Raw genomic sequence first — 11,008 nt, forward strand, 5'->3', positions numbered from 1 at the left:
CTATGCAGGGGATCTCGGAGGAGCGCTCCACTGGACCTGCTCCTTCTTGGAGGCAACCTGCTCCATTCAGCTCGGGTTGTTCTCCTTCAGTTTGCACGGGGGGGCCTGTCTCAACATCATTGGAGGCTGCTAATCATTCAGACGGTTCTCATAACCTGCGATCTGGCTCGGTGGAACTTTTTCCTTCGGCAAGTATGATTTCATTGACGGCGGACTGGAAATCTTCTCTGCGGTTTTCGGTTCCCTCTGGTTCCCCGTTGCAGCATGAACACATCAATGTTGCTTACCCACTTACACTACAGAAACCGGCCTAGGTGTCTCCGTTTCAGCAGTTACGTAATTGTTCGAAGGTCGATGAAGTCGCTGACCAGCGAGGAGGAAGAACTTCCCCCCAGGAGCTAGAGAATTGTCCGCCTCAGGCTTCCGCAGGGTGTGTATCGTCTACACCTACTGTTGTCGACGGTATAGGTACGCCGTGTTACAATTTGGATGATAATTCGTTCTTGGCTGTTAACGTTCCAAGCTTTCATAATAAATTTAAATGTAAGAATAGGAATTTATATTATGCTAACGCCTTTAATAAGAATTTGAATAAGTATATTAACGGTACTAATATTAATAATAATAAGGATTTATATTATGGTAATAAGAATATTAATAATAATATTATTAACACTAATAAGAATATTAATAATATTATTAATAAGAATATTAATAATAATATTAATAAGAATATTAATAATAATATTATTAACACTAATAACATTAACATTAATAATAAAAATATAGAATTATATAATTCTAGTAATTTTCTTAATAATAGGAATAATATTAATACAAATAACGTTATTATTAATAATAAGAATTTTTATAATGGCCTTAGTAATAATAATATCAAGGGTAATAATTCTATTTCGGTAAATAATTTTTCTAATAATGGTAATGATAATTCATGTCGCCTTGGTACATATTCTTCTAGAAATTGCGATGGTGGTAACCTGAGTAATAAGGTTTTGAATTTGGACCAGGTTATGTCCCGCAATCCTAAGGTAGTTAATATTTCTAGCTTCTCCTTTTCCCCTTCGGTTTTCAGTGTTTTAGGCCAAGGTCTAAACATTTCCCTTGCCCCTAGAAAAATCCCGGTGGAGGCCATTATTTGCGATGTGGAATTCGGGATTAGAGATCTTCCGGATAATATCAAGGACACCATTAGACAGGATTGTGTTGTCGTCCTTAGGAAGGCTAAGCCCCCTCGGAGGAACCTCAGCAGCGAGGAGGCCTCCGCCCTAAAATCCTTAAATCTGAATGAAGATATTGTGGTTCTGAAGGCGGACAAAGGAGGAGCTACGGTCATCCTTAACAAGGATGATTACCGGAGGAAGATGCTAGATCATCTCCACAATAGTGGCAGTTATAAAAAACTGCCCAAGAACCCTTTGAAGAAGATTTTTAGGACTATGGCTCTCGCCATTAAATCTAATAATTCAGTGAGTTCCCTGTGCCACAAGCTCATTGAAAGTAATCCCATTACTCCTAGGATCTATGGGTTACCGAAGATTCACAAGGAAGGGGCCCCTCTGAGGCCTATCGTCAACACCATTGGTGGTTCGACCTATCTTCTGGCTAAGTTCCTTGCCCTTAAGCTTAAGCCCTTGGTTGGCCGCACTGAGTCCTTCGTGAAAGACTCTGCTTCCTTCATTAATGAGCTGAAGGATATTAAGCTTAGCCCTGAGGACATTCTCGTCAGCTTTGATGTGGTCTCCCTTTATACTTGCATCCCTATAAAGGAGGCCTTGGAAGTGATCTATCGCCTAACAGATCCCGACACCGCGCATTTGGTGGAGATCTGTCTCACTTCCACGTTCTTCTGTTTCGAGGGTGAATTCTTTGAGCAGACTTGTGGTGTTTCCATGGGTTCCCCTCTTTCCCCTATTGTGGCAAATCTTTTTATGGAAGATTTCGAAGCCAAAGCTTGATCCTCAGCTCGTCTTCTTCCTAAGCTTTGGAAAAGGTATGTGGATGACACTAATGTCATCTGGTCCCATAGCCTTGAGGAGCTGGATCATTTCTTTAATCACCTCAACAGCCGATCCTCGGCCATCAAGTTCACCATGGAAAAAGAGGTCAATGGTTGCCTCCCTTTCCTGGATATTCTTTTATCTCGGAATAAGGATGGCTTTCTCTCCCATTCTGTGTTCCGTAAGAAAACGCATACTGAGCAGTATCTTCATGCCGATTCCCATCATTTCCCCGCTCAAAAGATGGGTGTTCTTAACACCCTCGCTACTCGTGCCCTTAGGATCTCCGATTGTGAGAGCTTTGATAAGGAGAGATCCCATCTCCTTAATGTCTTTGTGGAGAATGGATATAGCAGGCACCTGGGTCAAAAGGCTTTCCAGAGAGCCTCAAAAAACGCATTAATGAAGAAAGAGCCTAAAGAGCGTCGTCTAGGTGTCCACCTTCCCTATGTTCAAGGAACCACAGACAAGATTACTCTGATCCTTAAAAGGTATGATATTCCCTCAACCTTTAGGCCCCTCAACACCATTCACAATTCCCTTCGATCAGTGAAAGATCCCGTTAACCCTAAGGACATGAAGGGTGTCTACTTGATCCCTTGTTCTTGTGGGACCCCCTATATTGGGGGGACAGGACGCTCCATCCATCAAAGGATCTGCGAGCATGCAGCCGACCTAAGACATGGGAGATCCAAGTCTTCAGCATTAGCAGAGCATGTGGAAAAGACCAAGCATCAGGTGTGTATTGAGGAGGCCAAGGTTGTTGCCAAAGTCGCTCAGTTTCACCATCGTAAATTGAGGGAAGCTATTGAGATTGAGAAGAGGCCGAGAAATCTCAATAGAGATGATGGTTGGAAAATCAGTAGGTGCTGGATTCCAGCACTCTCTTCTTAGTCGTTTTTTCTGCCCCTTTAATTTTGTTTTATTTTGTTTTATTTTATTTTATTTTATTTATTTATTTATTTAATTTTTTTTTAAGCATCCTAATATTATAATATATATAATATTACCAATAAATAATTAAATAAACTACCTTTTTAAACTAACCTTACATTATTTATTTTAACTTAATTTATTTATTAGTTAATTAATTAATTAATTAATTTACTTATTTTTTTATTTTTATTTTTATTAATAAATATATTATTAAATTACTTTTTTAAATTATATATATATTTGATTATTAATAAATAAATTATTTAATTACTTTCTCAACCTATGATATATATATATATATATATATATATATATATATATATATATATATATATATAATAATAATAATTATAATAATAATAATTATTAAATAATAAATAAATTAATTAATTAATCTAACCATAATAACTATAATAATAATTTATAACTTTAATTTTATATATATATATATATATATATATATATATATATATATATATAATAATTAAATAATTACATCTTTAACCTTAAAATTATACTTTAACTATCTTCCATAAAATTAAACTAACCATTGAATTATTATTGAATAAAAATACTAGTCAACCTAATATTATGATTTTAATTTATATATATATAATACCAATAATAATTATTTAATAATTTGAATAAATAAATAAATTATCGTTTCAAACCAACCATTGAAATTATTGATCCTAACTTTTACCTTAATAACCCAATAAATAAATAAATATATATATATATATATATATATATATATATATATATTAATTTTAGTTTAAATAAATAAATAAATTCCCTTTTACCTAATTTAACTTATTTCCATAAGGAAAATAATAATAATTATAATTATAATAATATTAAATTATTAAATAAGAATTTGACCTGGGTCCTAAGATCAAAATTAGCCGTTAGTCAATTTAGCCGTTGTCAAAATTAGCCGTTAGTCAATTTAGCCGTTGGAGACTCTGCTCAGACTATTTATCATGCTAAGTTGGATCTGTTTCTTCAACTTGTCCTGACGATGAAGCACACTAGTTGGTTCGAAACGCGTCCGCAAATGTATGTCTACATGTGCTTTACGCCAAAGTTATTCTTTCAAATATTATGGATCATAGAAGCCTCAATTCAACTAGTAATATGATTTTTAATAAAATTATAAGATTTAAAAATTTAAATTTGATTTTTAATAAAATTATAATATTTAAATAATTTATTATAAAAATATTTAAATTTTGTAAAACACAATTTAAAATTATAACTTTTTCAATTTTTTAACTAAAACTTAAATAAGGTCTTATATATATGAAAACAACCCAAAGTCGCTTCATAACCCAAAGTCGCTTTGAAATAATTTCTGTCAATTATTCAATCTCCTTCTTTGAATGTAGGACAATAGTTAGCCAATAATAAATGCTAACTATTTTTTAGGTTTGGGGGCAATAATTTTTCTACGCTATTACGTGATCCCTCGTGCTTCGAATATTTAAATAATCTCCTTTGTTGAATGTAGGACCATAGTTAGCCAATAAAAATTCTACAATGTTTAGGTTTGGAGGGCAATAATTTTTCTACGCTATTAGGTGATCCCTCGTGCTTCGAATATTTAAAATGAAAAGAGGACCATGTTTTTAGAATCATTGCGATAATGTTTATGTTTGGAGGGAAATAATTTCTCTATGTTATTAGGTGGAACTTTATGTTTCAAATGTCTAAAGTAAAAGTACCATGTGTTGATAATCATTCCTACAATGTCTAGGTTTGATGGGAAATAATTTCTCTATATCATTAGGTGTCTCCTTGTGTTCGAATGCTTAAAGTAAAGGGAAATAATTTATCTCTATTATTAGGTGGAACCTCGTGTTTTAAATGTCTAAAGTGAAAGTACCATGTGTTGATAATCATTCCTACAATGTCTAAGTTTGGTGGGAAATAATTTCTCTATATCATTAGGTGACTCCTTGTGTTCAAATTCTTAAAGTTAAGGGAAATAATTTCTCTATGTTATTAGATGGAACCTCGTGTTTCAAATGTCTAAAGTAAAAGTATCATGTGTTGATAATCATTCCTACAATGTCTAATTTTGGTGGGAGATAATTTCTCTATATCATTAGGTGACTCCTTGTGTTCGAATGCTTAAAGTAAAGAGAAATAATTTCTCTATCTTATTAGGTGGAACCTCGTGTTTCAAATGTCTAAAGTAAAAGTACCATGTGTTGATAATCATTCCTACAATGTTTAAGTTTGGTGGGAAATAATTTCTCTATATCGTTAGGTGACTCCTTGTGTTCGAATGCTTAAAGTAAAGGGACGACGATGTGTGTATAATCAATATACAATGTTCTAGTTTTGGAGGGCAATAATTTATCTGTTATTAGGTGATCCCTCATGCTTCGAAAGTTTGAAGTAAAAAGAAGACCAAACATGTATAATCACTACTCCAATGTCTAATTTTAGAGGGGAATAATTTATCCAATGTCTAGTTTTGAAGGGGGATAATTTATTTATGTTATTAGGTGATCTTTCATTTTGCTAATGATTAAAATAGATCATGGTGTTTGGTATACACAATTTTTATAAAATAAAAATTATTTTATAAAAATTTCAATTATTTATTTATTTAATTTTTTAATTGAAATTACATAATAAAAAATTTAATTAAATTATAATTTTTTTTAGTAATTTAACTTAAAAAAAACTGGTGCGTATCATTTAGATTATGCGCTTAAATTTACGATACTACCAAATTATTGCAAAATTTAAATCATAATAAAATTTCGAATAAAATTGCAGAGAGAATATTCAAAAGGACAAACAAGTACATGGTTTAAACTACGGCAAGGGATTATGGTGTGGGCTCTATGTTTCCAAGCTTCGATGCACAGTACCGTTAGGGTCAGTGGACATAAAAGCAATGTTAAGCATTATGTTAATGGAGATAAAAGTAATGTTAAGAATTATGTAATAAGTTAATGGGTTATTGTGAGGTTATGGTTATGAGGATGTAGTCCAAGATTTAGGTGGGAAAGTTTGTTCTTATAAGTTTTATTTTTTAGGTTTTGGTTTCTAATTTTTTTCATGGTCTAATACATGTTCTAAGTTTTGGTACCCATGAATTTTAAGAAGGACGAGGATTATACATATGTACATCTTTTTTAAATAAAAGAAGTTCATGATTCATTGCAATACCGAGCAGGAATATGTACCTCTTCAGATAGAAAAGTTAATGATTCACTTTGGCTTTTGATTAAATTCATCTAATATCATTTTTATCTAATAGACAAAATGGAACCACAATGAACCAATAATTAGCTCACTATTACTGAATAGTGGTTAACATTTGCCCTTAACCTAAGCCCTTATCACATGTATCAGGATTACAGCTATCTAGTCAAACGCCTACCACAATGATCCAGTCATTCCATCGATTTAACAGCAACATCATCTTTCGTCCTAGCAGATTTGAGCATCTTTGTCTGATCCAGTCATTCCATCGATTTAACAGCAACATCATCTTTTGTCCTAGCAGATTTGAGCATCTTTGTAAACAAGGCAGAAGCGAGTTCCGTCCATGGAGATGCTTGATATGAAAGAATATTGCTCCCAAGTTCAGCTGACTGTAAATGTTTTGGGGTCTGTCATGGTGCCGCCTTCCCGACCTTCTCCCAGAACCACACTCTATCTCTCCAATCTAGATGACCATCTTATCGTCAGGCGCAGATTCGATACATTGCTTGTGTATAACAATGACTGTAATAATATTTATGGTATCACAAATCCTGTGAAAGTTGTTAGGGATGCACTGTCACGAGTATTAGTGTACTATTATCCACTTGCAGGCCGGGTAAAGAGAACCGAAGACGACCGAAAACTGCAGGTGGAGTGCACAGGAGAGGGCGCTCTCTTTGTGGAAGCCTCCACGCATAACACTCTTTCACTGCTGGGCGAGTTGGAGGAGCTGAAACCTTCATTTGAGCAACTGCTCTTTCAGTTTCCGGTCACTGTTCAAGTCGAGCACCGTACCCCCTCTCATGTTTCAGGTGAAATTTTTCCTCTTACTTTCCCATTATTCCTCAATTTTAATGGATTCGCCCAACTCCAACCTGAGCTGATCTTGATTGTTGCGTTTGTGTGTTTTTTGTTTTGACAAAAATAGGTAACTCGCTTCGATTGCGGGGGTTTTGTTGTGGGTGTGAGTTTCAACCATAGTCTGTGTGGCGGACCAGGGGCAGCCCAGTTTTTCATGGGACTTGCAGAGATCGTGAGAGGAGAGACGAAGCTGTCGGTTCAGGGGCAGCCCAGTTTTTCATGGGACTTGCAGAGATCGTGAGAGGAGAGACGAAGCTGTCGGTTGAAGCAGTATGGCAGAGGGAATTTCTGAAACCCCAGCAGCAGTCCCACCTGGTCCGTTTTCAGCATGATGAGCTCCTTGAAAGTGGATTCATGGTGAACCCTAATTGCTCAATGCAGCAGCAGATGGCCAATGTGAAAACCTAAGACCTAATACTGGCTTCGTTTTTCTTCAGCTTGGATGTTTTACAGAGTATAAAGTAGCCCACCGCAGAAGAATTGGAGCATTGTACCACGTTCGAAGTGTTAGCAGCGTTGGCCTGGCGGGTAAGAACAAGGACTCTGGGGATTCCTCTTGATCAAGCTGTCAGGCTTCTCTTTGCGGTGGACGTGAGGAGGGCGTTCAACCCCCCTCTTGCAGAGGGATACTACGGCAATGGTCAGTACCTAGCATGTGCACGCAGTAATACAGCCCTAGAGGTTGTGAATGGATCCTTTTCGCATGCTCTAAAGATGATAAAGAAGGCAAAGTTATGTTTAAATGAGTACCTGAGATCGAGCATAAATGAAACGCTCATGCCAGAGATGACAGATGTGCATATGTGAGTCGAAGACGCGTACCTTACTGACTGGACATGGCTGGGATTTAATGAAGTGGACTTTGGGTGTGATGAACCCTTGATTGCATGCCCTATCAGTTGGCAACCAATAAATTAGCCTATCATTAATGCGTATATTGTATTGTATACCCTGGTATTTATGGGCAGTATCATGCATGCTATGGCCATGAGCCGTGTTCTCGTCGGTCATGTAGGGTCATGGAGCAGTCACCGGAAATAATTTGGTCGCGTTATTTTTTTCCGACAAACAAAAGAGACGGGAGTCCCCTGCATAATGATCCGCAGATGCAGAGGTGTACTTCACACTGACTTGCAGACAAAAAAGTACTCTTAAAGATTAATAAAGGCCCTATAGCATGGGATTTATTGGTTGCCATAATGATCCGCAGATGCAGAGGTGTACTTCACACTGACCTGCAGAGAAAAAAGTACTCTTAAAGACTAATAAAGACCCTATAGCATGAGATTTATTGGTTGCCCTATCAGTTTGCTCAGGGCTTTGGGATTCCCCATTGCATTCCTGCGTCCCCCGAAAAAGAAGGTTGGAGTGAAGATGGTGATGTGCGTTCCATGTGCAGCGGTCAAAGCACTTGAAATGGAAATCCATGGTCTGCTGTGAATTTTGGAATATCTTGAAATTTGACAGTTACGAGAGTGTCAGATTCCGAGATATCTTTAGGATCGCAATCAACATTAGGTTAGTAGTTATCGTTTGCTCTGGTGGTTGGGACTGTCGGTTTGTGGCCCCCCATCCGGTTTCGATTCACAAAGCATGTAGCGCTCCTCTGCAGGACGTGGACGTGAGGCGCACAGTCAAAAAGAATAAAAAACAGAGTAGGTAGATAAGTCTCAGTCACACCACTCGAAACAACCAAAAAGCACCATCCACCCCACCAACTTCCTTGGATAAAGGGGACGTGAGGCGCACAGCAAAAAAGAATAAAAAAACAGAGTAGGTAGATAGGTCTCAGTCACACCACTCGAAACAACCAAAAAGCACCATCCACCCCCACCAACTTCCTTGGATAAAGGGGACGTGAGGCGCACAGCAAAAAAGAATAAAAAAACAGAGTAGGTAGATAGGTCTCAGTGACACCACTCGAAACAACCAAAAAGCACCATCCACCCCACCAACTTCCTTAGATAAAGGAGTGATGCAAAAGCGGCTATGGATTGATCGTTCAACTCTATATGGCTCTAAGAAGGCTAGGGCTGCTCCGAATGAGGGAAAAAGTGATATCTAGTATTTCCGGGCCAGATGCCAGCCAGATGATCAAGATGTGATTGCGTTTCGCCCCTCCGTCGTTTTGCTGTGTTGCTTCTTCAACGGGGATGCCCTTCCCCTTAAAAAAAAATAGTGATCAAGATGTGATTGTGTTTTGCCGCTCTGTCGTTTTGCTGTCTTGCTTCTTCAGCGGGGATGCCCTTCCTCCCCTAAAAAAATAGTGAGTATCATTTACAATATTATTTTAGTGAGAAAAACAAAAGTTTGTGTTATTATTGTACGGTAAAAGAATTTTAATGCTTAATTATTAAAAATGTTAAGTTGTAGTTTAATTCTTTTTTAATGATTGGTAGTTTTTTTATAAATTTGCTTAAAATCTAATATGAATTTGTTGGGGTTAGATGTGTGAATTTTGCATTATTCAAGTGTAATAGGAGTGTTTTAAAGTCTTGAACTTTATTTATACATTCAAAAATTAATGGTAAACCATAATAAAAAAAATATTGTCTAACTCAAAATTTGTTTTTGCTAGATTTAAGTCAAAAAAATCCAAAACCTAGAATAACTACATATGTAAATATTTTTTAATATTTTTTACAAATAAAATATTTTAATATATATTTACGTTAATAAATTTATTTTAAAATAAGTTTTCAGAATTTTAATTTAAGCATCAATAATTATGTATGGAAATTAAAAATTTTATCTTAAAAATTTAATATATTTTTTAGCAATAATAATAAATAAATATTTAAATTTGTTTTAAAAACATTTATGTATTTTTTTATTATTAATCGAATATATATATATATATATATATATATATATATATATATATATATATATATATATATATATATGGGGTAATATTTTCAAAATTAAAAAGAATGATAATTAGGATATATTTCGAGTCAAGATAAATTTACATTAATATATTCTTAAATTATATTAATTTAAATCAATAATATTAATTATATTATATATATGAGTGTGTTTATTTTTCGTCAAAAGATAGGTGTGTCTGTTTCTAAATAGAGATTCTAAAAATTTAATTTAGCTATTAGTCATTATTAAGTGGACAATATGAATTTACCTGAGTGGAATAATTGTATAGAATATCTTAATAGTAATCCAAGATTAAATTCTCACCAACTATTTGATAATTATTGATAATTAAAGTAAATTTCTATAAGTTTTATTTCAAAATATACAAACTTATTCATATAATGACAATAATTTAAAATAAAATTATGTGTTAGTTAATTTTTACGATTTTTTTTAACCTTGAAAATATGAGATGAACTTTTTTAATGTTTATGGATATGTACTAACTATTTAATCTATATAGTTGTTTCTGTATTCAAGCTTTTGTGATCCATAATGAATTAAGCAAATCCTTTCAATAGAAATCACATTTTTTTTGGCCTACAGGTTTCTAACCACATCATCAAGACTTATAATTATATTAATTTAAAAATATTTTAAATAAATTAATACAATTTCACACGATATGCACTAAATTCATAATATAATTTTATAAAACAAAACTCAAAATACGATTTAAATTTATTTTTTCCTTATTAAAATTTTATATATTTATAAAATTATTTTATTTTAAATAATATTTTTAAAATGATTTAAATTTATAAAATTATTTTATTTTAAATATTATTTTAAAAATGGTTTGAATCTATATGAGTGTATTAATTTAAAAATATTTAATACAATTTAATACAATTTCACTCCATATGCATTAAAGTTATAATATAATTTTATAAAGCAAAAACAAAAATATGATTTTTGTTTCTTAATTAAAATTTTATAATTTATTTTATTTTAAATAATAATATAAAAATAATTTGAAATGAGATTTTTTAATTAAAAAAATATTTTTTTAAACTAATTTTTTATATTTATTATTT

General features: G+C 33.6%; 1 pseudogene; it reads left to right on the forward strand.

Moving 5' to 3' along the window:
- The first annotated feature begins 6,223 nt into the window (after positions 1 to 6,223).
- Positions 6,224 to 8,480, forward strand: LOC149253856 (taxadien-5-alpha-ol O-acetyltransferase-like; annotated as a pseudogene).
- The last annotated feature ends 2,528 nt before the right edge of the window (positions 8,481 to 11,008 follow it).

The sequence above is a fragment of the Pinus tabuliformis genome, chromosome 7 (genome assembly GCF_031772625.1).
Source record: "Pinus tabuliformis cultivar Carrire ecotype Pingquan chromosome 7, CPIR1, whole genome shotgun sequence".
Lineage (NCBI taxonomy): Eukaryota > Viridiplantae > Streptophyta > Pinopsida > Pinales > Pinaceae > Pinus > Pinus tabuliformis.